Source organism: Macaca mulatta, chromosome 1 (assembly GCF_049350105.2).
Source record: "Macaca mulatta isolate MMU2019108-1 chromosome 1, T2T-MMU8v2.0, whole genome shotgun sequence".
In the NCBI taxonomy this organism is placed as follows: domain Eukaryota; kingdom Metazoa; phylum Chordata; class Mammalia; order Primates; family Cercopithecidae; genus Macaca; species Macaca mulatta.
This window is the reverse complement of record NC_133406.1, coordinates 183012755-183039628: the sequence shown is the minus strand read 5'-3', so window position 1 is coordinate 183039628 and position 26874 is coordinate 183012755. Positions and strand designations below refer to the sequence as shown.

General features: G+C 41.9%; 1 pseudogene; it reads right to left on the bottom strand.

Moving 5' to 3' along the window:
- Window positions 1-5491: 5491 nt before the first annotated feature.
- LOC106998881 (small ribosomal subunit protein uS10 pseudogene) lies at window positions 5492-5851 on the bottom strand (annotated as a pseudogene).
- Between the last annotated feature and the right edge of the window lie 21023 nt (window positions 5852-26874).

Sequence of the window (26874 nt, the reverse complement as noted above, 5' to 3'; positions counted from 1 at the left end):
GGAGATATACCTAATGTAAATGACGAGTTAATGGGTGCAGTACACCAACATGGCACATGTATACATATGTAACAAACCCACACATTGTGCACATGTACCCTAGAACTTAAAGTATAAAAAAAAAAAAAAAAAAAAGAATCCAGCCTTGTCAATGCAAAATGCTTAGAGCCCTGGGGGTCGGGATGGGTTGAGGCAGGGCCTCTTTGAACCACAGAGAGGAAGCCCCTTTCTAAATCCCAGTCACTGAAAGCCACTGTCTTCCTTTCCTAGCGCCTATAGAATTGAATTAGCATAAGCATTGTCATGTAATGAGTTGTCAGGCTGAAGATGTAATTATTGCAAAGCAGTGAAAAATTTCAAAAGTTGAGCTTTAATGGCAAAATGAGATGGGAGCTCTGGCGTTCAAGTATAAAACAAACTTTTTAATATTCATTCCTCCTGCACTCTTTGAAATTCACCTTCAGAGCGCCAAGGTGAACAGGGGGAAAAAAGTTCAATAATTTTCAAATCCTAATTATAATTCATCACAGGTGATTAAACAAGGCTGTGGGTATTTGTTGCTCACCACGTGTTTTGTTTTTTTTTTTCTTACAGTGGACATTTAATTTTAATTAAAAAGAGAGTTGTTTTTTTTTTTTTCTAATGATGCCTAATGCTATTTTTCCTTTTCCATGCAGAGAGACTCAATTTTTCAATTTGCCAATATTATAAGATAAAAAATACTGCATACATGTTAATGCCTTTTATTTTGATGGGGTGGGGGGCTATTAGTTCATCCACCTTTAGGGTCTCTATACTTCCCGAGGGAGTCAAACCAGACTCCAGAGACTGTTTTTCCAGATCTCCATAATTTAGCTAGCATTTACGCTTCTGAAATTTCTGAGCTTCAGCTTCTTTATTTGAAAAATGGGGGCCAGGCCGGTGGCTCACACCTGTAATCCCTGCACTTTGGGAGGCCAAGGCAGGCGGATCACTTGAGGCCAGGAGTTCAAGACCAGCCTGGCCAACATGGCGAAACTCGTTTCTACTAAAAATACAAAATTAGCCAGGCGTGGTGGTGCACACCTGTAATCCCAGCTGCTTGGGAGGCTGAGGCACGAGAATTGCTTGAACTTGGGAGGCAGAGATTGCAGTGAGCTGAGATTGCGCCACTGCACTCCAGCCTGGGTGAGAGAACAAAACTCCTTTTCAAAATAATTAATTAATTAATTAATTAAAAAAATGAAAAACAAGGATGTTAATAATGAGACATATTTTGCTATCCGTGGTAGGTACTTTGGGAAAGTAAGACGATCATTCTGTCTACAAGCACTTTATAGGACTGATGACCCACCATGAGACCAAGTTAATTCATAACAAATGTTATTTGTTGTTTTTGTTATTGATAAGTATTTGTTAATTAATTCAACAAACATACTAATTTTTTTTGTGTGTGTACGAGGCACTGTGCTAATTTCTAGGGTTTAAAAAGAGAAAAGAAAATGAACCATGTGCCATCTTTCATGATGAGGACTGATCCAGATTAGACAGGAAGACAGACATGAGAACAAATGGACCTGATTCCATTTGATTCTTACAGAAATGCTCTGAGGTGTGTAGGAGATAGGATTAGAAGTCTCATATAGCTTTGTAACTGTGTAATTTGGGGAAAGTCCTTTAACATTTTGAGACTCAAAATTCATTGCATAAAAAATAGGGTACATAGTATTGCTTCTAGTTTTGATTGCTGTATAAACATTATTTGCCTTTATTTATCATCTTTTCTTCCATAAATCTCCTAATTTGTGCTCAAGTAATACTTCCTAGCTTTTATGTCTATGATTTTCCTTGCCTAAGCACTCTCCTCATTTCTGTGTCTGGCATACCCTTTAAAAGGTAGGATAGATACTATGATCCTTGTGAAATTTTCTCACATTCACAAGATAATTCAGTTTCCTTGATGTTGTTCCCATAATATTTCTATGTTCTTGTCCTGATTTCAGCCCAGATCCTGTGGTATACAATGAGTCAGTGACTCATTTTCCCCCTAGGTAGTGAGCTTCCTAAGGAGGTTGTCCTATCCCTGCCTGGAATAATGTTTCTTGGTGAAGGAGATTAATGAATGGATGAGGGTGAGTGTGTTAGGACTGCATGGCTGCAAGCAACAGAAATGGACTTTGGCTAGCTTAAATGGAAACATGAACTTACTGGGAAAAGATCAGGTAGTTATAAGTTTGGCAATGAGGCTGCAGGACCAGGCTTACAGAGAGATGAAAACTAGGACAGATTTAGGTATCTAAGAGGCGAGAACTGATAGACTAAATTCAGAGGAATCCTTTCCAATGTCTTCCCATCAATGCTACACAGCATTCTAGATTTGAATGCTGTGTGTGTGTGTGGAGGGAAGTGGGGTCTGAATCACCCACCCAGATCATTGAGGGCAGTGCATCTTCAATGTCAGTCCTTCTGACTCTCCCAAGGGGAAAAAGGAACTTGAGGTGCTATTTCCAATAGAGGGGGCATGAGTGCTGGGTGGCCCCATAGAGCAAGTGATCACCACCAACTATATGTGAATAAATGAGGGACTCCCCAACGAGAGGGTGAACATCTTCTGAATAGCCTAGGCTAGAGTGCAATGGCATGATCTTGGCTCACCGCAACCTCTGCCTCCCCGGTTCAAGCGATTCTCCTGCCTCAGCCTCCTGAGTAGCTGGGATTACAGGCATGCACCACCACGCCCGGCTAATTTTGTATTTTTAGTAGAGACAGGGTTTCTCCATGTTGGTCAGGCTGGTCACGAACTCCCGATCTTAGGTGATCCGCCTGCCTCAGCCTCCCAAAGTACTGGGATTATAGGCATGAGACTTACTCATTTCTGTACCCTGTAGGTGGCACAGTGCCTGTCAGTAAAGGATATTCTCTATTCATCTTTATTTTGAGATCCGGTCTAGAGTTCTTTTCTGGCAGGTGGTCTTTATTTTCCTATAGCCCGGAAGAGACAACTCTCCCTTGAACACTTAAACTCAGTGCCTTCTATCTACAGCTCTTGTGTCAGACAGCGTGAGGCCTGATCTCATCACTCTGACCATCTAACAACGATCAGTCTTCTTGTTTGATAAATCAATTGAGTGGGGACCACATCAGGCATTAAGGTGTCCCACAAGCATCATCCCAGGTGGGCAGGCACAACCTAGGTGCCCTGATCCTGTAGTCCTTTAATTGGGCAAATTTATAGTTGTGCCTTTTACCCCTTCCTATTTTGTGTCAGTTTCTGAGGCTTCATTCTCCATTAAGATCAAGTTTACACAAGAGGCTCCAAGCAAAGCAAACTCAAGTCAGACGTTTTTGGATGGAACCCAAAGGCCCTGATAATTCACAGGTGAAGAGGATTAATTACATTACCATGCTTCTGACACACCCCTTTCAAAGTGGTTTAGCACTGCTGTTTAGTAAATGTTATTCGCCTCCTGCTTCTGGTACCAGCCACATTTGCATATTCATCAGAAGTGTGCGCACAGTATTAAACCCGACCGTTACCACACTTCTCATTCCCAAATCCCTCTATGAATGCTGATACCTATTTCTCTAGCTGCAGCCATAATTTTCTCAAGGTCGGCATGTGCTGGCGTTTCCCCGGGGAGCTGGGGGCCTCCATTGCCCTGAAGAAGCCATGCACTGCTGCTTCCTGTCACCTCAGTGGGTATGACTCCATGTGACTTCAGTGTGTCTGATGGGAGGTGGTGTTTGTGGAATGTACTCATGCCAGTGAGCAGGCTTGAAGTGAACACTGGAAGTGGAGTCACAAAAGCTGGTTCAAGTCTAGGCTCCAAAACCTGGTGCAAGTTGCTTCTAGCCACACTAAGCTTCAAGACCCTCATTTGTGAAACAGATAATAAGTTATCTGTGCTGCTGTGTTTACTCCGTGAGATTATGTAGGTGAAGGTGCTGTGTCACCTTTAAAATTACGTAGAAATTACGTAATTACGTAATTTTTATTACGTAAAATTATGTAAAATTTTTATTACATAAAATTACGTAAAATTACGTAGATTCATTTCTTGTTTTATTATAAAAGAAAAAAAAGAAGAGGAAGCCCATGCTAGCCACAGGAAAGAGCAGGGGAAACCGAGACAGTCACAGTTTCCTGGTTAGTTCCCAGCTGTTTAAGTTATTCTGGTGGAGACCTCAGACATCATTTTGTAGTAGATACTTCTCCAATGTACTTTTATGAATTATTGACCCACAGAGCCAGAAAATATGGCAATAATAAGTACAGTCACTAAGTATTGGGGCAGCTTGTGATGTCACAGTAGAGAACTCCAACATATTCAACCTCTCCAGGTGTTCACTTGAAGTCGCTTCACTAGGGTTCGTGTGTCAGGGAGACATGGCCACTCCTCCGCATGGAGGAAATGGGACTCCATCCTCAGCAAAGAAGTCCCTCTTCAAAATTCCCATTCCAACTTGTGATAACTGAACTGTTGCATGTACTTAGTGTTGGTGAGACCCATAGGAGTTGTGTAATCAATTTTTACATATTTTCCTTGCTAGTTGTTACCCAGACCTGAGACCTTACTTGAAATATCCTATCTCTTGTATCTTGGTCTCTTGGGCAACTCTTTCCAAATAACATATGATTATAAAAATTAATAATAAAGATAATCCTTAATAATAAGAATTGCCATAAAGAATATAAAACAGGCTAATGAAATAAAGTTATTTGGGAAGTGGGGTGCACAAACCACTCGAGATGATGTTTGGAAGGAGAACTTTAAAATGAGAAGGAGACAATACATCCTGAGTTGAAATAATTTTCTTTCCTCTTATTTCCTACTGTCTTTCCATGCCTAGTGGAGCATCTATCACAGTTGGCCTGCTCCCAGAATTATTTATTTCTATCTTCCCAATAGACTGTGAGAGCCTAGAGGGCAAGAATTATCATTTATCTCCACATTCTTCTAGGGTGTTCGTGTTACTTGTAGCAGGTGTTCAGTAAATGAGTGCTAAATAAAATGCAAATCATGTTGAGAGTAGATCAGAGGCCTCTGTTTCACATGGCTATTTACCCAGAAACTGTCAAGGGTCTGGCCCTTCAAGGACATACAGTTAACTATATGAAGAAACCAAATGTGCAACCCATCCTTTACAGCAGTGTTTCAAGGGTTGGCTCCAGAGAGAAAATACTGCAGCCCTATTTTAAGTGGAAAAGCCTTTACTGACATATTTTCTTGACTCTAAGTGCAAGTTCCACTTCTTGCCATGGACTGTGTTTTTATGAGAATTCACTTTCATGTTGCCTAGATCCCACAGGTTTCTTATGACCTTAAGAACAATATAACAACTGAATTCTTTATTCAGTTAGTATCACTGAACACTGATGTTTTCTTCTAAACACAGTTTAATCCCTAAAGCAAAATCTTGATTGATGACCCGGGGTACCATATTCAGGACTTGCATTTTTTTTTTTTTTAAATTTTAAACAACTGGTAATCAATTTATTAAGACAGTTGACTTAAGCATCTGCAATGGTGACTTCCACCTCAACTCCTCGCTCAATACTGATGGAAATAATCTGCTTAACACTCTCAGAAGGACTGTGCAAGTCAAAGAGTCACTTGTGGATTCTCATCTGGAAATGACCTCATATCTCAGAACCTTCACCACAAGGAGTTTTTCTTGTAATGATTCTCAGAATCTTGGTAGGTATTCAAAATGGTTCTTTCCCTTTGAGATTCTTTTCCTTTGCTCCTCTGATCAAGTCAGCACACACCATCTCCTGAGATTTTACATTGCAGTTCTTTAGAGTGATTCAAATTTGGTGAATCGCCACCTCCGGCTCCATGAGTGTTTTCCTGGTATTTTTAAAAGTCATGGAAGCTGTGAGACTTCTTGACCATTTTGTTCCTCAGTGAGAGTGAATGGTGGTGAGCCAGGAGCAGGAGCTGGCAGATGGTAGCCCCACACCACTTGTGACCGCATTGTCCTCAAAGAGCGATTTGTATTCTTATCTAATGTTCTTCATACAGCCATCCATTCTAATCCTATATATGTACACATTTTATTTTATATATATATAATATTTTATATCTATATATATATAGAGAGAGAGATGGATTTTCACCCTTTTTGCCTAGGCTACAGTGCAATGGTGCGATCTCGGCTCACTGCAACCTCCACCTCCAGGGTTCAAGGAATTCTGACTCAGCCTCCAAGTAGCTGGGATTACAGGTGTCCACCACCACATCTGGCTGATATTTTGGTATTTTTAGTAGAAACAGAGTTTCACCATTTTGTTCAGGCTGGTCTCGAACTGCTGACCTCAGATGATCTGCTCACCTCGGCCTCCCAAAGTGCTGGGATTACAGGTGTGAACCACTGCGCCCAACCTAATCCAATATTTTTCATAATATATTGGTGAATCATTAAATCAGTTTGGTAAGTTTTGACCAGAATTTAATTTAAATTAAATTGAGTAACAGAAAATATCATAGTCTATCAAAGTTAAAGGTGTGCTTTTGTGAGTCATGTTTGGTTGCATGTGTGCACATACTGGGTCATAGTCCAAAAGGTTTAAAAGTTATTAATGTGACCATTTCTCCAATTACATTCCCTACCAGTCACACATTTTTCTGGAGGATGCCTTCATCTTTTATGTGCAAGCATTAGTTTTCTGTAATGCCCAATGTGACTTAACATGACCAAACTGAATTCATTATCTTCTCTTCAAACTTGTTCTTCCTTCTGCCTTCCCTATTTTTAAGAGTTATTGTCTACCCAGTCATGTCAAATCTTTTGAATTTGATCTTGGAAACATACCTAAAATGTATTCCTTTGCATCGTATACAAAAGCCGATGCCCTAGGTCAGCCTCATCATCTCTTGCCTGACCATTGCATTGCTCCTACCTTAGGTCTTTCTGGTTTGGGTTCAACCCCGCCCAGTTGAAATGTTATTTTACCACTCAAATGAAGCTTGCCTATGTAAATAATTTAGTTGCATCATACACATTTCTTTCCTCTTTCTCCCATGATCTCATTAAAATTAAAGAACTAACAAAAAGACAGAGGGGTTAATAAATGAGAGAGGACCCATCAGCACATGAGAGAAGTAAGCAAATTTAAGAAAGTCTGAAGGCTGGTGGATGATAGGTCCTGGATCAAACAGTCCAGTAATAACTGTCGGGAGTGGATTCAGCTGACAAGCACAGTCACCAGCCAGGCAGAACCACAGAGGGGTCAGCATTCAGATTTGTCAGGTAGGACAGAGCATGCAACATGGGATAAAAATAACTGCTGGACAGCCAACGCCCTCTCTTCTTCCTCTACTCCCATATGCAGCTTATAATACCTGAAGACCCAGACATGCACATACCCAGAAAAAATCTCTATACTCTATGCTACACCTCCCACTACCTGGGAGATATGACTGTAAATATGTGTGTGTATATGTATATGTGTATATATACACACACATATATACATATACATACTATACATGTAAAATAAAATATATACAAAAGAGACTATAAATATATAAATTGAATACACACACAGACACATACATATACATTGTAACCTCTCTGGGTAAGTGTCTTCAGCTGAAAAGTAAGATCACCTCCAGCTCTGACAATCTATGATTTTCTCTCCCACGTGTTTAAATTTATATCTATTCTCTGGTCATACAACCAATGTGCTGTAAAGATACGAAAAAAAAAAAAAAAAGACAGAGAGAAATGCATTGCTTCCTTGCTTAGGCTTCATCACTGGTAGAATTCTAAAGGAATTTGCAGTAAAGCTTTGGCATCCTCATATCTGAAAGCTTGGCAGGCCATGAGTAAAAACCTGCACTTATCAATAGACTTGAATTATTCTCCTTTTAATTAATACCATTAAACAAATTAGTATTCATTAAATACTTGTGATATGCCAGATGTTGGGCTTAACACTTATGTGTGTGATCACACTTAGTATTCAAACAACTTTTCAGATGAGCATTATTATTCCCATTATGCAGACAGGGAAATTAAGGCTCAGTGAGGTTAAGTAACTTCTCAACATCTCAGAGCTCAGCAAGTTGCAAATCCAAATTTCTATATTAAATCTACCAGGTTCCAAAACATATGTTCTTAACGCCTTCGTTCTACTGACTGGTGGTTAAGCTCTTCTATTAACTTGAAGTCAATTCACTCTGCCTCCGTTTCCTTACCTGTCAAACAGGGGAAATCCTTCACTCTTACCATCTTTAAGTTATTGTGAGGATATTTGATATTGAGCTTAATTCTGCCTTGATAAAATTATGTGTCATAAAAATGCAGGTTATAAATATAAATAGCAATTTGAATGCCTGGGTGTGCATTACACCCCCCAGTTTAGCCGGGTCCAACTCCCTCTGACCTTACATCAAACCTATTTATACCTTTTTTCTGAGCATGGCCCCGACAGACATTTGCATTTGTAATCCCTGGACTAGAGGCTGGAAGCTTTCTTGAAATAATAAATACAGTCAGTTCTCCGTATCTGTGAGTTCTGCATCTGTGGATTCAACCAACTGCGGATCAAAAATATTCAGAAAGTAAAACGGATGATTGTATGTGTACTGAACATATGCAGACTTTTTTTCTCATTATTATTCCTTAAGCAATATAGTACAACAACTATTCGTGTAGCATTGACATTGTGTTAGGTATTATAAGTAATCTAGAGATTATTTAAAGGATACAGGAGGATGTGTGTTTGTTATATGCAAATATTATACCATTTTATATAAGGACTTTGAGCATCTGTGGGTTTTTGTATTTGAGGGGGATCCTGGAGACGAATTTACCCCACAAATACCCAGGGACGACTTTACAATCTAAAAGGGAAAAAAGAGCAGTTCATTAAATGGTATGCCTGCATGCATTTTCCTTTACTTGCCATTGTCTACAGAAATGGATCCTGGTTTCCTCATCTGAAAATTCAGGATAGATAGTCACTGGTTTTTTTTTTTATGAAGATTAAATAAAGTAACATGAAGGCACTCTGAAAATTCTAAAAGGCAAAAGAAATCTAAAATGCTATTTTAACAAACAACATACTTGCTAAAGTTTCAGCATTATGTCAAAAAATAAACTTAGAAACACAGACCCCACCATTTTTTTTACACTCCAGATGTTAAAACATCTTGTTTAGTCACTTTAGCATACATCTCAAATTTATGATCAATTTGTTTGAAACACAGTCTTGTTGTATTTAAAAAACAACATACTCTGGACAAATATAATTCTTCTGGACAGGTACAAAGTTAGAACTATTTGGAAATGGCTGCAGGGATGCATATTTACTGGGCACCCACTAATTGTCGGGTACCAGACTAGAATCCTCTGCTGGTATGCTCCCTGTGGCTCCTCAGCCCTTGATTATTGGAGCCCTCCTTCCACTAATTGAACTGTGTTGCTGTTGATCTGTCCTCTCTTCTATACCGAGGACTCTACAGTTCAAGACTTGCCAGTTATCTTTTCATTCTGAGTACACAGTAGGCTTGTAAAACACTCCTGTTGAAGTGGAGTGAATTCATCTGTTCCTCTATATAATAGTAAAAGTAGTTCCTGGTTATTGAGCTTTTAAGTCAAAAGCTTCTGATATGCATTAACAATCATTGATTCTTGCTGAGCCTCACCATGAACCAGGCACTAATCTGAGCTCTCTACACATGTTGATTCATTTTTTTTTTTAACCCCATGAGAAAGGCATGATTGTCAATCTTGATGTACAGACAAGGAAATAGAGGCCCAGACTGATTATGGGACTTGCCCAGTGTCACCAGGCAAAGTTTTGTTTGACCCCAGAAGTCTGGTGCCAGAACCTAGGCTTTTAACCAAAATTACACTGCCTTTGTATTAGTTCATTCTCACGCTGCTAATAAGAAATACCCAAGACTGGGTAATGTATAAAGAAAAGAGGTTTAATTGACTCACAATTCCACATGGCTGGGGAGGCCTCAGGAAACTTACAATCACGGCAGAAGGCACCTCTTCACAGGGCAGCAGGAGAGAGAATGAATGCCAGCAAGGGAAATGCCAGATGCTTATAAAACCATGAGGTCTTATGAGAACTCACTCATTGTCACGAGAACAGCATGAGCGAAACCACCCCCATGATCCAATCACTTCCCATGAGTTCCCTTCCTCAGCATCTGGGGATTACAACTCAAGATGAGATTTGGGCAGGGATGCAGCCAAACCATATCAGTCTTGCATGTGATCTTATTGATTTTTCATTTAATTTTCAAAAGTCAAAGCCTCGAGTGCTTAACTTTGCACTCAGGGCTCTAGTTACTTCTGGACGCTTATCTTCCTTTTCGACTATAAACTCCTGGAAGGCAGATGCTTATCTAGCAACCTTCAAGTTTCACTCATGCTTGCTTTTGCACTAGAATAAATCAGTACACTGTCGGTGACAATTCTGCTCAGCTATCTCACTGTTGGCGTGCAGTGGCTTTTTTTTTTTTTTTTTTTTTGCATTTATGTTTCCAAGTGTGCCAGTTTCAGGCCTCCCAAACTCAGGCACCTGGCATGTGCAGGTCTCAAGGTAGACTCCAAGAGCTAACAGGTGAGAACCAGTGCCCTGCTCAGCAGCAAGATTCCTGCCTTCCCTTTTAGGTAACTCAGCTGAAACAGATCTTTTTCCTGAGGGTACCCCCAGAATGTTTATTGTTCTATCACCTCCTGCATCACAGATTCCATAGTACTAGCATTTCTTTTGAGGGAAAAGAATAAATATATAAGGCAAAGGCTGATTATATGAAGAAATCTGAATAGTTATTATTGTAGTGAACAAAGTCTACCTGTCTACAATGAAGTTACTGATAAAATTTGCAACTGTGGCTTAGTCATCTCTCTAGTGTTGCAGGACACCTAATCTCATAGTGCTGTTCGGATCCCATGCCTAGAGGTCCTCCGAATCCACCCTTTCCTCCAAGTCCCCACAGCTAGAACACTGGCAAGCCAAGCAGACTAACCTTTCCAGGTGTACTTTGACTCTGAGCACCTCTCTCTACCTCCACTGATATCACCTCAACTCAAGCCTGCATCATGCCTGTCCTGGGCCGTGTGGCAGCAGCCCCTAGCAGGCCTTGCTACATCTACTCTTGCCACCCCAGCAATCAGATCTCCTAAAGGAATAGTATTTTTGAAAATATTAATCAAGATACCTCATTCCTTTGCTATAAATCCTCTAAAGCCTTCCTATTACACTTAGAATAAACTTCAAATTCCATACCTGACTTCCTTCATAACACCCCCCCACCAACTTTGATGTAGTGTCATTGGCCCCTTTGCTTTTTCAACACATTAAGCTCATTCATGTCTCAGATTCTGTGCATTGCTGTTCCTACTGATTATTCAGCTTCCAGCACCCACCCACAGAACATCCCCAGGACTCATTCCCTCACTCATTCAGCTATAAACGTCACCTCCTAAGATCCATTTCTTACCTAAAATAGCAACTCCTGTCTTGCTCTCTGCCCTCACCCTATGCCATTTTCACATATCCATGTTTGGCATGATCGTGTGTGTGTGTGTGTGTGCGCGCTCGCGTGCGGGTGTGTGCATGGGTGTGTGTGTGTGAATTTAGTTGTTTACTGTCTGTCCCTGTAGTAGGGTGAATAATGGTCCCAAAGATGTCCACATCCTATCCTAATCCCCAAAACCTGTGATTATGTTATCATGCATGGTAAACGTACTTTGCAGATATGATTGGATTAGTGCTTTTGGGATGGGGAGATTATTCTGAATTATCTGGGTGGGCCCAATATAATTACAGGGTTCTTATTAAAGGGAGATGCAGGATCAGATTTAGAGAGAGAAGATGTAAGGACAGAATCAGGGATCAGGGAAGAGAAAAGATGCTATGCTGCTGGATTTGAACATGGAGGAAGGGGCCATGGGTCAAGGAATACAGGTGCAGGCATTCCTAGAAGCTGGAAAAGGTAAGGAAGTGGATTCTAGAGCCTCCAGAAGGAAAACGGGACTGCCAAGGTCTTAATTTCAGCCCAGTGAAATGGATTTCTGACTTCTGATATCCAGAACCTTAAAATAATAAATTCACATTGTATTGAGCTACTAAGTTTGTAGTATTTTGCTATAGTAACCACAGGAAATGAATCCATCCCCACCCCACAACTAGAATGTAAACTGTAAACTTTATAAATATAGGAATTAGTTCTTAGAAGAATGCTTAGGTCATAGGAGACATTAAAAAAAGGATTTGTTGCATCAGTGAATGAAACCATGAACTGTATGTTTACATGGGTGTCTTCTACACAAGGAAAAGAGTGGCTTGAGGGCAAGGACTGTATCTGATTGCTATCCACACACCTATTGCCCTTCATGCCTGACACACAGCAGTCAACACAACTCAGGAGATTTGAAGGAAGTAGCCTACATTTGTTAAATGGAATGATCTGGAAATAGTTGATAATGTCATAGTTAAATATGTTTCATAAGTATGTAGTCTTTTATAGGGAAAATTGGAATGTATGTAATGTGAATATAGCAGGTAGTATTGTTTTTATGTTTTTCCCTATCTGACTTGAAGTTGTCAGCATGGAGCTTAAAGTAAAGAAGTCCAGTTGTGAATGAAAAGAAACTCAGACATACACATTTTAAAATTCTCATTCTGTTTCAGAATTGCTTCTCTAATGAAAGGCTCCAGCTTGCCTCATGTTCTGAAAACAACTACCCATGAGGCACTGAGAGCCTACAGCGAGTGGGAGGGTCAGAAGGCCTTGAGCCTCACTCAGCAGCTGCTCCAAGAACCCTAGGCTCTGTCAGATGTGTGCACCCCATGTGTAAAAGCTGTTTCCCATACTGTAGTTTGGCTTCTGCACTCCATGGATTAGCTAGGGCCGATTAAGTAACCAATTTATGTACTCAGAGCTGTTTAAATGCATGCTGTGTCTGCATGATGGATGGCGATGTTCTTCTCTGAACCACCATTGCTTCCCCAGGATATTTTCCCCCTCAAAAATAAATATGAAAAGGAGCCTAAAATAATATTGCAAGAGAAACAGGAAATTCAAAACTTTTCTCAGCTAATTCTAAGAAAGTCCTAAAAACCAGATGGCATGAATAATTCTACCTGTGCGAGGGCCGACAGAGATGTGGGTCAGAAGCCTGCTGGAAGCTAGGGTGGCACAGCGGAAGGCACACAGGCCTTGGAGTCGGAGAGACCTGGGTTCAAATTCCAGGTGGGTACCTATTAGCTTCAGTCTTGGGCAAGTCACTTTACTGCTTTGTTCTTTGCTCTAGTGAAAAGGGGATAATAATGTTTAATTTTCAGGTTGATGTGAAGTTTAGAAGTATGTATCTAAATACCGGTATATTGGTAGCATGAAATGAGGAGTCACAAACTCAGGTTTCCACAGGGACCTGGCATATTGCATAAAGGAGAGGCTGGCCAGGTGGACCCGTAATGAATTGGCAAGTGTGTGCCCATTGAAAGGGGCAGCTGCTGCTGTGCTGCATCCAGCTGGGAGTGACCATGTGGAAATGAGGGCCCTTGTGTGCCAGAGCTTCTCACTTTTCAAGAGAAGCAAGAACGATTATTACTTTTTATGTAAAATCTCTTAAGCTTTCCATATTGACAACAAATTCAAAGTTTGAAAAAAAAAATTACTGATCAGATCAAACACAGTGTCTATGAACAGAACCTGACCTAAGGTCCATCAGTTAATGGTTTGTGCTCTAGATAAATGGTTGTTATTATTGCAACTTGGGGGAGCTTTTAGAAACAGAAAGTATCATACTGTCTTAAAGAAATGCTTTCAGTTTGAAGCACCACTTAATAATACGGGTCCGTGATGAAGCTTTCACTGTTTTGTGGTGATATGAAAAAAAATAAGTTTATTCCCCCCTCCCACAAAAGCTAAATTTAATCCATTAAAACATTTCTAAGGAGTAAGTAAGTCCTTTCTTCTTTTGTGATACAGTCTTCTTTCCTTGTGAGATGATTATGACAGTGGGTGATGGGTTTAAGCCGTTTTTCACATCCTCGCTTGGAAAAATTATAGGTTGCCAGTGCTATGTTGGACTCCTTCTCTTTTTAAATTTAGTTTTACTGTTTCTTAACATCCTAGGGCTAGCGACCACTGGTTTGGGGCATTTTTACTAATGTGAATTTTGTCACATGAGTTGTTTCCATAGTGGGTATTGTAAAAGCTGTTGATTTCTCCTCATTATCCATTTTTGCCTTCTTTCTTAGTAAGAGAATATTCTGTCAGGCCTGTGCCCCGCAAGAATAAATACTGTATTTTACAGCCTCCTTGCTGTTTTGTGGCCACGTGACTAAGTTTTGGTCAAAGGTCAGCAGAAGTATATTCAGACATTTTCTCAAAGCTTTCTTCAACAAATAACTAGCATACTCTCTTGCTTTTTCTTCCCTTCCTTCTACATCTGCTACTTGGAACATGGATGTAATGGCTGAAGAGCCATCTTGAAGGACAGAGTAGGAAGCTGGAAGGAGCCTGGATTCCTGAGGACTTCACAGAGTAGCACTACCAAATCCACTCTAGGACCATCAACTTCTGACTTATTTGTGAAAGAGAAACAGACTTCTCTCTTATTTAAACCAATATTATTATACTACTTGGAACTGTAACTAATCCTAACTGACAATACTGGGGGACGTGTTTGTAGCTGGGTGCTGTCATTTGTACCAAATACTTGCTTGGGATTAATTTCCCATGTTAATCAATAAGAGGGAGAGAAAACTGAGTCAAAGGAAAAAAAATTGTTCTTTGGAACAGTCTTGGATTTAAAAACAATCTCCAGGCAATTTTTAGTGATGCTGCAAACACAATTAGCAAGCTTTAACCAACTGAAAGCATCTTAAGGGTTTACGGTGGAACTACATGTCTTCAGGTCATCGCTAACAACTCATGACTGGAGATGACATGTCATGTTCCTCCAGGCAGTTCATAATGAAATACGATCATCATAACTGAGTGTGAGGGCCTCTGTAAGTACTGAAACAGTGTGTAAATACCCACAGGTGGTCTTACTATGATAGTAAGTGTACTAACTGCTGCTATCTACAAGCGCCCTATGGGAATGGAGTGTGTCTGAGGGAAGGCACTGTGGCTTTTATTTCTTTTCTTTTCCTTTTTTTTGAGACAGAATTTCGCTGTTGCCCAGGTTGGAGTGCAGTCGCACGATCTCAGCTCACTGCAAGCTCCGCCTCCCAAGTTCATGCCATTCTCCTGCCTGAGCCTCCCGAGTAGCTAGGACTACAGGTGCCCGCCACCATGCCTGGCTAATTTTTTGTATGTTTAGTAGAGATGGGTTTCACTGTGTTAGCCAGGATGGTCTCGATCTCCTGACCTCGTAATCCGCCGGCCTCGGCTTCCCAAAGTGCTGGGATTACAGTCATGGGCCACTGCACCCGGCTGGCTTTTATTTCTTTACCCCTACTACTTGTCCAGTGTTCTTACTATTGCCCCTCCCTCATTTGCTCACTCACCACTTCCTGGACACCCCAACATTTTCTCTGTTTCTGAATTATGTTGAGCTCATTCCCTCCTCTGGGCTAGTATATTTCCTGTTTCTTCTGTCCAGAGGGATCCTTTCTCAGACCTTCCTGACAAGACTCTTTCTCGCTGTTCAGATCTCAACTCAGATGTTACTCCTCAGAGAAGTCTTTCCTTGACCTATGAAATTGGAATATTTTCCTCAGTCATTCTCAATGGCACTTAACGCCATCTGAAATTAGGTATTCGTTTCCTGCATATTGAATCTTTTTTTTATGCTTAGAATAAGGGCAAAGACCTTGTCAGTTTTGCTCACCTGGTTTCTCCACAACATAGTAAACACTCACTAGACAGTTGAATGAAAGACTATTTAACATGACACAATTACCATGGGCAATCCGTGGGATTCTACAATAAATCCATAATGTTCTGTAGGTACTTATAGGAGATCTATAATGGCAGTACAGGCATTATAGATAATCTATGGGTTCCTACAGATCACCTGCTCTGAGAATATAAATCCTTTCAGATTCTTTTTAAAGGGGCTAAGACCCCCTTCAGGCAATCTGTGATGGCTCTATCACTCCAAATATTATGAAATGGGTCTACAGGGTATTTCAAATTGCTCAATAGAAAAGTGAGGGAGGATATTTCACATACTGCCGGAGCAGGAGAAGCATGACCAAAGGCATGGTGGTAGGAGAAGTGCCAGAATCCCTGGGGAACAAGGCATCAACAGGACTAGCATGTCTGCCATGCTCTGAGGGTGGCAGAGGATTGGTAACTAAGCATAGAGCCCAACTGTGGAGAACCCTGAGGGTATGCAAAGGAATTTTGACTTGAGCGTTTCTCTCTGGGCATCAGATTTCTCACCTGTAAATAAGCTGATGTGCTCTATTTAAGGATGCTAACTGCCTAGCCAGTGGATCGCCATTAGTGGACATTCTTGGTACCCTGCCCAGACTCCCTTTCCTGGGCTGGTGCACATACTGCCCAGCTGCTGTGAGTGTCAGCTGCTAATGACTGACAGCTGCTCCCTTCTTCCAAGAATAGCCCTCTGCTGAGGAGAGCCACCAGGCTGGGGGTATGCACCATCCCCATCCCCACATCCATAGCCAATGACCAACCACCAGTGTATGAAAGGTTAGCCCCCTGCCTCAATTCACACTGCAGTGGCCCAGGTTGGTCCCCAGCTGAGACCACATCATTGCTTAACTTTCTTCCCTGCCTTCAGCCTCCTTTTCTCTCTCTCCTTCTGAGAGCCTCCTTGACTAAATAATTTCCACAAGTACCCCATCTCAAGCCCAACGTCTAAGGAAGAACCCAAGTTAAGACTGGTCCCTTGGCATACATCACTACATTGATCAGAACACTCTTGCCCTACAACCTCAGATGCCATCTTAAAATTGTCACCTCAGCAATTCAAGCAACACTTCCACTCCTTTGATACTGGCATTGGAGAGAAAACTTGTTTGGCAAACCCTGAGCTAGAAGATCTCTAAGGTCCCTTTCTTTGCTTACATTTTAAAAAATGACACTTTTTAGGTGACTTTAACTTGTGTTGTGAGTGAAAATGGGAAAACAGATACTCAGAGGTACTCAAATGGAAGAAATGTCAAACTCCTTTTCCCAAGACTCACCTATGCTTGTTTGCTCCATTCATGAACATTCTCCTGCCATAAAAGACAAAAGGTCCCTGGGTTCTATTTGCCTAGCACAGAACTGGGCACTTGGGACATGCTCCCTAACTATCTGGCGATTTCCACACTTACATAACTTCTCATTTTACCTAGAAAAGAACTTCCTGCTGCTTACAAATAAGGGACTATGAGTGTGATGTTGAGAAGACCCACCGAAGGATTTCTGGACTAGCACAAAGACTCCAGGGAAGAGATCTTCTTCCTCAGGAAAAGGGGAATAAAAGACACACCCTTTCTGCAGACTCCACTGATACAGGAAAGAATATCATACTAAAGAAGAAGCAGACCAGGCGCGGTGGCTCATGTCTGGAATCCCAGCACTTTGGGAGGCCGAGGCGGGTGGATGACCTGAGGTCAGGAGTTCGAGACCAGCCTGGCCAACATGGTGAAACCTCATCTCTACCAAAAATACAAAAATTATCTGGGCATGGTGGTGCGTGCCTGTAATTCCACCTACTTGGGCGGCTGAGGAAGGAGAATCACTTGAATTCGGGAAGTGGAGGTTGCAGTGAGATGAGATCATGCCACTGCACTCCAGCCTAGGTGACACAGTGAGACTGTGTACAAAAAAAAAAAAAAAAAAAAAAAGGAAAGCAGCAGCAGCAGGTGGATTGACAAGTCTTCCTTCAGGGTTGGCTGGGAAGTGTTTCAGTAAGTGAGAGGTAGGAAAGAAGACCCTGTGGGTTCTGGTACTTTGTTTTTACATTTGAGAAGTGATTCTAAATAGTGCACCTGTCCACAGGGAAGCCTGGATGGTGGACAGTGGTGCTGGGTTCTGTGGTGGGACCAAGTCACCAACTAGTGAGAATTGAGAGCAGGAGAGAGTCTCAGGCAGCCTTTCTGGAGCCTTTCTATATATTCTGGAATTAATGTTTGTTAGAATATTGACAGTTATTACACAGATAATAGCATTGCTATTTTTTTAGTTGCAGAATCAGCATATACATACACATGTATATATGTGTGAGTGTGTGTGTATCTTTAAATTAGAGAGACAGCTGAGTAGAGTGGATAAGAATTTAGATCCTGGAGACAGAATGTGTTCAAATCCTGGCTCTGCAACAACTGTGTGACCTTGGGCAAGTAACCGAACTGCTCTGTGCTAAAGGCTATAATTCCATCATCTTTTAAAAGGACACTGATGATAATATCTCACCTTACAGAACTGTCATGAGAATTAAATGACTTAACCTTTGTAAAACACAGAGTATGTTATGTAGGTGTTTGCTAAGCAAACAATGTGCTCATTTTGTCAAGGGCAATGAAGAAAACAATGGATTAAACAGATTTATTTAAACTGCAGGACTCCTCAGGACCTAAAGTGTTAATATCCTTTACGACAGGAATATGATGGGTAGCAGTTCCAGATCCTTTTTTATGGAGCATCCTGCAGGACAAGTGTCTATTAAACAGTTAGAGGGGACAAAACTTCACTTAAGGAGATAGTCCTATCAGGTGAGGAATAAAGAGAGTGAACTAACTTTTATGGAGCACCTGGTACATGGCAACACTGTGCTAGGAGCACGATTTGCCTTATCCTTCTTAACTACAACATGTTGAGACCATTAAGTCATCCATTTATTTTTTATTTTTTGAGACAGAATCTTGCTCTGTTGCCCATGCTGGAGTGCAGTGGTGCAATCATAACTCACTGAAGCCTCAAACTCCTGGGCTCAGGTGATCCTTTCACCGCAATCTCCAATTAGCTACCAGGCCTGTCTAATTTTTAAAATTATTTTTGTAGAGATAGGGTCTCCCTGTGTTGCCAGGCTGGTCTTGAACTCCTGGGCTCAAGTGATTCTCCCACCTTGGCCTCCCAAGGTGCTGGGATTACAGACATGAGTCAGGGCCCCTAATTTATAGATAAAGAATTGGAGCTTTAGAGAGATGGAGTTGGCCAAGAGTGTGCTGTGAAATATTCTAGGGCCAGCAGGGACAATCCTTCTTTGTCCAACTGCCAAGCTTCATCCTGGGAAAATGGAGGTCTGGGAGGACTTCAAGGAGGGGAGGGGTCAACTGGATCCAGAGCAGAGTGGGACTCTGACCAAGGGTTGAGCAGGTGTGAACACCACCTGAGACACAGAACAGGAGAGTAAGACTGCTAGAGACTGTCAAGGCACAGAAGGACTGAGCTGGTGACAAGAACAGTAACTGGAGACATTTGACACATCCCAGAATCCTTGCCTTTACTGTATTTTTTACTTCGTTACTATCTGCCTGCTTCCAGTAGTGATCTATGGTCATTCCCTCCAGAGCAGGCTTGCTGGCTTGTTTTCAGGGGTAGCAAAAATGGCAATCCTGTATAATTTGTTTCTCTGGTGCCTGCTGAGACTCCGCCCCCAAAAGGAGAACCTTCCAGTAGAGGAACTCACTGTGAGAAGGGGTCTGGGCTTTCCACATGAGGTCTTTCAGTTTCACACAAGGCCCAGCAGATGATGAGTTTGGATGTCCTAACCCATTCTCTTACATAGGTACATATGGGGTGATTGGGAAGATTCCTTTACTCAACCAATGTTTATAGGGTTAAACAAGAATGACAGGTCCCTCCGGACTTGTTTCCAGGACTCCAGGGAAAATGCTAGTTTTGTATGAGATGAATCTCAAAAAACGCTTATTAAACAGATGACTGGTGATTGAGTGAACTTGACTTTTGAAATATGCACAGAAATAGTGTTTCCCATGAGGGGATAAACCCACAAATACAACTATCAGCAAAACTTGGGGTGAGAGTGAGAGGAAGGGGTTGGATTAAAGAGGACCTCGAGCTAAGAGGCACCCAACATGTGGCACAGTGCCAGGCACCCAGACACCTAAAAGATGTGCTGTCCATCCTCATGCTTTCCTTCTCAGGCCAGCAGCAGCAGGAGCAGGGGAAGAGAACACAGATGCAGAGAGGGAGAGCTAGACAGGAGGAGGTAGGAGGAGCATGCAACAGCTGCAGTGCCACAGGCTCAGGGTCTGGAAGCAGAGGGGCAGCGCGGCAGACACACCTACTGCCCTAAATCGTTAGCAGCAACAGCACGAAGGGCTTTGTTTGCATTGCCTTCTGCTCCAGATTGTTGCTTCCTCACTGACAAGACAATTTGCAGACTGGCCTATTTTCTCATGCCCACCTTCTGCCTTGGGTTCAAAGAGTTGGTCACAAGGGGTGTGTGTGTGTGTGTGTGTGTGTGTGTGTGTGTGTGCGCGTGTGTATGAGAGAGAGAGAGAGAGAATTCACACTTAAGCTTGTGTGCCTGTTTGAGAAAGTGTTTGCATGTGAGAGACTGAGAGACAGAATTCATGATCTTGAACTTGTGTGTGTTGGGGGAGAAAACAGAATTCATAAGCTTGAGTGTGTGTGTATGTGTGTGTGCACACATGCACGTGTGTGTGTGAGAGAATTCATGAGCTTGAGTGTATGTGTGTGTATGTGTGTGTGAGCACATGCACATGTGTGTGTGAGAGAATTCATAAGCTTGAGTGTGTGTGTATGTGTGTGTGCACATGTACGTGTGTGTGAGAGAGAATTCATGAGCTTGAGTGTGTGTGTGTGTGCACACATGCACGTGTGTGTGTGAGAGAATTCATGAGCTTGAGTGTATGTGTGTGTGTATATGTGTGTGTGAGCACATGCACGTGTGTGTGAGAGAATTCATGAGCTTGAGTTTGTGTGTAAGAGAGGGAGTAGGATTGTTTGTGTGTGTGTGTGTGTGTGTGTGTGTGTGTGTGTGTGTGTGCAGGAGGCCTGAGGGGGGGAGATTTGGAAACGATAAAAGGCCTTCCTTTTACTCAGTAATTGTACCGCTCTTGTGAGGGAATAACAAGCTGGGATAGTGCGTGGGGGTGGGAAGGGGGCGCAGAACTCATGAACCCTCACTGAAGCACTCTCCTACCCTCTGTCTTTACTTTCTGTACTTTTGAACAACGCCGGGGCTTATTTAGGTCTTCCAATTTCTGCAGAGTTTGGGGGAAACTGAGGTTGTCCCTAAGAGGATTTAGGCTGGGGGCTCTGAGGCTAGGCGATTGTAAGTTCCTCCATGGAAAAGTGCACACATGATCCCTGACTGCCTGCGCCTCTGGATCTGGCATGTGATCCAGCACTAGCAGGCACTCAGTAAATGTTGTTGCAACTCTTTGGTAGTAAGTGGGATTCTCGCTACAGAGAGTGACTGACTTGCCTCTGAGGGCAATCAAAACCATGTTCCAAAGTACTAATGCTTCCCTCATTTGCATGGTTTCATTGCCAGGTTCCTTGCCTGACACAGATAGGACCCCGATTACTTCTTGACTGAGATATTTTTTGAACTAACCAATTGCTTGACCAACTCAATCTTCTGCATATTGCTCTTGAGCTATTTGTATACAGAGACACAGACATAGAGCAAGGCACCAGTAGGCTTTGGCAGTGGAGTCCAGACTCAGATATCCCGAGCAGTCCTGCAGTAGCTTAAATGTGTGATGCAATGTGTGATAAGAAACAGGAGAGGTGGGAGGGCAGGTATTTATACTCAACTATTAAAGAAATACACAACAAAACCAAACAAACAGAAAAGGTGAGTATGCATGTTTTCAATCACTTTCAGAAATAAGAGACCTGTATCTTCAATTACAGCCTTTGCGGGTGTTAACGTTTCTACCCATTAGAAGACAGCTGGCATGGAGGCAGGAGGAGAGACTCTTACTTCTGGTTTGGAATGAGATGAAGGGGACTGTGCAAGGCATCTTTTGCCCAGTAAACCCCGCCACTGCAAACCTTGACATTACCCACTCACACAGGAAAGTTTCGAGGCTAGACCAAGGTGGCAGAGCTGGACATAGATATGGGTTTGAATCCAGGCTGCACTATGAGCTGTGTGTCTGTGGATGAGATACTAAACTTTGATGATAGTCTATCATCTCATGTATAAAGTACGAAAATAATAACTGACTTAATGATAACATACGGAATGTTTTCTGTGATAAGTATTCACCACATTTTCTTGTGTTTAATCATGACAACAGCAACTCTGTGTGGTAGCTACTATCATTTTCCCTGTTTTATGGACTAGGGAAGTGAGACAGAGAGGTTAAGTAACTTGACCAAGATCACACAGCTCTGGTCTGGTAGATTCTAGACTTGAGCTAGGGCTAACTTAATTCCAAAGATGATATTCTTAAGCATTTTGCTTCTCCATCACTGCCCTTGTGCCATTTTGTGAGGACTAGCTGGGATTTTTCTCTATAAAGTGTATGAGAAAACGCCTACATAGAACATAGATGGTGTTTGCTCTGTGCACTTCCTAGTCACTTGTCTCCCCTTCCTGGTCTTCTTTGAGTTTTACTCCCTAGTTTAGGCCATGAGGATCCCTCAAGGTCCTCCTAAGGCCATCCAGAAGTTGTGCTTCCATGATTTAAAAATTAACCCTGTTGTCTCCATGTCTGAATAACTGAGGTTTTTCAGTAATAAGGCACGGTGATTTATAGAAGGGCCATTAGTCTTCATAATAAATTTATTAAATGATCATTGCTGCTTTTTTTCGCTTCGTATTTGTCATCGGCGGAGTGGTAATTGGTGTTTGAAATCCGTGTTGGCATGCCATCAAAGGAGCCTGCTGTTCTGAACAAGCAAAGCCGCCTGGCAGCAGGGGGCCGGCAGAGCTGACAGGAAGCAGGAAAGCATGGGCCACAGGCAGTGAGAGCTTCCCACGGAAGGAGTGGCCCAGGGCTTCCGGATCTCTAAATTAACTCATACGCCCCTGTGTCTTCTTCAGCACCGAGGCAGGAAGGTCTCTGTCAAATTTGTTGAACTCCTTAGACAAGCATAGGTTAAATACACATGCCAGGATGGTGGTCTAGCACTTCATTACAGTGCGTTAATTATCATCACCTTCAATGGCAATTAATAACAATTAAGGGTCTTGTAATAACAAGAGCACTGTGTGGAGCTACTTTTGAAGCTGCAGGAAAGTGGAATGGATGGTTTTGGAATACCAGAGTTGGAAGAATCAACCATACTGTCTTAAAATAGGAGTATGAATGATATTGTTAGGCTCTGTAAACTGAGTGGGACATGCAAGAAGCCACATACCCCACTAGGCTGGGATAAGGAACTGACAGAATAAACAAGGCCTGCAGACAGGCTTCTGTGGACAGGGATGTGTTTTGAAATAGTCAGAATTTGAATGCCATTAGGCCGGACCGCTTTCTCCAGTTCTAGCTTGTTCCTGAGATGATTGTCTTCTCACACCTGCCCGTGCCCTGAAGTCAAATCCATCTCTGCTCTAAGGTGAAGAAAGAGGTCCAGATAACATGCTTCCTTCACAGATCTGTTGTGGGGAGTCCATGAGAGAGTTCATGCTATGCACTAACAAAACACTGTCTGGCAAGTAGTGCTTCAGCTCTTTGAAAAAATACAAAGAATGCTTCTTTCCTCCACTTAAGCAGGCTATGAAGACTTTGGACTTTCATGCCTTATTGTGGCATCTGAATGACTGGAGAGTCTCTCTGGGGACCCCAAGCAAGCTGCTTCACCTCTCTTGGGAGCTGAAGGGGCGAAAGTCCCTATCCCACAGGTTCATTGGCAGAGTTAAATGGAAGGATACATTGAGGTGCTTGATGCATAGTAGGCACTTAATAAATTACAATTCCTTTTTTCCTCCTTTCATCTTTTCAGGCTAGAGGTCAGTGAATCAATCAGTCTCTAACAGGTTGTAAATCCTTATCATATCAGGAAGAACACTTTGGTTCACAGGCTACTGGTGTCAGATGACACCAGGATGAAACTCAGCTCTGCCACTTACCAGCTATGTGACCTTTCCCAAGTGACTTAAACTCTCAGAGTTCAGTTTCCATATGGGTGAAATGGAAATGATGAAAGGAACAAAAATGTGGTTGGGCATACTCAACGAGACAAGCAGTGTGTTTAGTACTCAAGAGCTCCCTGGATCATAGTTGCTAAGACAGTTATACCCAACTTGAAATGAGAACTCACTTTTTCATTCAAGGACACCCGTAATTGTGTATTTATCATTGCCTCCATTTGGAGAATTGGGTTTGAAATGTTAATTTTCACTTACTTTTAAAGATCCAAAGTTAGAAAAAAATGACATTATGCACTTATAAACGATAAGTTGTAATTTTATGAAATTGAGGTGCTTTCTAATGACTCACATTAACAAAACCATATATACATTTCTAACCAAAAAAACCTTTAAAATTAGAGTTAAGCTAATGAAGATCTGTCATTCTAAAACTTATTTGGGAGTTTTCCTACATATACTGGCAGACACTATCTTCTTGAACAAAATATTTTTGCTAAAGCAGCAAATGCCTTCTTTCTCTAATGAATTGCCAATTTTGTAAGGTTAAATACACAGTCTATAGCATTTTCATTTTTTAAAAGATTTTTCTATTTATCTTGGGAAATTACAGAGATGATGAAAATCTAAATATAATTTAATGCAAATGTATTCAAATAATTATAAGATGAAAAGTGAACAACAAGTCAAAGCCCCCTGCATGTGTTAAAGGCGGATGCTGGGAAGGAAGGCATTTTCACCTTGAGAAGGCGAGTTTGAAATGTACCGCAACAACCTTCTCACCCATGGTCCTTTTCTCCTTTACCTCCCTCCTTTGTTCTTTCCTTTATCCTTCTTTTCACAACAAATTTCTCTTTTTTTTCCTTCTCTTCTTTCCTCCCTCCTTTTCCCTCCTCCTTGTTCTACACCTGGCTCTATCTTTTCTCTGTGTGTATTTTTCTGTCTCCGTGCTGTGTCTCTCTGTATTTCTTCTCTCTCTCTGTTTGCCTCATGCCCCATCTCCCTCCTTATCTCACTCACCGTGTCTATAGGGACAGGCCAGCCACTGGGCTAGGCACTAGCAGAGGATAAAAAGAAGGCTGTGGCTCCATTTCTGCCCTTGTAGACCTCAGGGTTTTATAGGGAAGGCAAACAATCCTGTTAAGAAAGTGGAAGTATTACACCGGCAATCAGCAGCACCCACTCTGGCAAAACAGTGTTTAGAACTGTCTTGGAAAGTAGATGGAAGTTAAAGAGAAGATGAAGCTTTAAAGTATATCTTGAAGGTTAAAAAAAAGGTGTCCAGGCAAAGGGATGGGCAGGGACAGACACAAAGACATAGGCAATTATAGAGAGTTTCAGGAATGGTGAAAGATAAAGTCAGGCAGCTAAATTAGAGGAGGGAAAGAGAAGAGGAAAAAAGGAAAAGAGAAGGAGAGAGTGAAGAACAGGAATCAGGGGAGCGACTAGAAGAAGAAGGCCTTATAGTTCTAACAGTTGTACACCAGTTCTGGCTCAGCACAAAAGCCCTATCTTTTGGATCTCATAGGCCAGTTTCAAAAATAAACCAAAAAGTTGGGTCAAACCTTTATTTTATTAAATAAAGACATTTACCAAAATACTGTCTATTAGCACTGTAATTGTATGAAATGGGTGACAGTTAACACCTAATGTAACAGAAGAAACAATAAGAATAAAAGATATTAGTTTGGAATGGATCATTTAGATTTAGGTAAAGCTCATTATGGAATCCCTTTTTTTTCCCTCAAGTTTGCTTCAAAGCAGTGACAACTTGATTATTCATCATGATTACTGTGCTTGCTTCCACAGATCTGCATTTGAGAAGCACTTCTGTATGCAGTGTCAAGGAGGTTGTATTCCTATTTAGGTAGCAGTGAGGAGCTGGCGAAGGTTTCTAAGGAGATGATGGCCAGTGCTCTCTGGGCTACAGGAACACCAGGGCAGTGCAGAAGCTCACCTCTAGCCTGCTGTGTTCTGTGGGTCACAAGCTATGGGTGGCCTGAATCTATTACTAGAAGATGACCATACTCACACCACAGAGGATGGCTGTGGTAATTAAAATGCCTAATAGATGTGAAGGCATTGAGATGTCTAGAGATCTAACTGCAGGGATCATTAACGTCAGAGGACGATCTCATCTTGAATGCTGGCAGCTAGCGAAACTGGACCACACAGAGCCTCGGAGGGGTTGAGTGGTCAGGTACAACCTTCCCCTGTGTCTTAGTGTGTTTGGGCTGCTATAACAAAGCACCATAAATTGGGTGGTTTATAAATAATATAAATTTATTTTTCATAGTTCTGGAGGCTGGGAAGTCCAAGATTGAGGCTCCAGCAGATTGGGTGTCTGATGAGGGCCTGCTTCCTACTTCATAGACGGCCATCTTTTCACTGTGCCCCCACATGGCAGAAGAGGTGAGGGATCTCACTGGGATTTCTTTCATAAAGGCACTAATCTCATTTATGAGGACTCTGTCCTCATGATCTAATCACCTCCCAAAGGTCCTGCCTCCTAATGCTATCACCTTGGGGGTTAGAATTCCAACATATAAATTGTGGGGAAACATAAACATTCAGTCTTTTGTGCCATATGTGATGGTTAATTTTATGAGTCAACTTGATGGGCCACAGGGTGCACAGATTAAATATTACTTCTGGGGGTTTCTGTGAGGGTGTTTCTGGATGAGATTAGAGTTTAAATCAGTGAATTGAATAAAGTGGAAATTGTCCTCTCCAGTGTGAGGGAGAGTCATCCAATCTGTTGAGGGTCTGAATAGAACAAAAGGCAGAAGGAGAAATTCACGCCTTTCTGCCTGAGTGCTTGAGCTGGGACATCCATCTTCTCCTGCCCTTGGTGCTCCTGTTTCCCACACCTTTGGACCCAGACTGGGAATCTACATGACTGGCTCCCCTAGT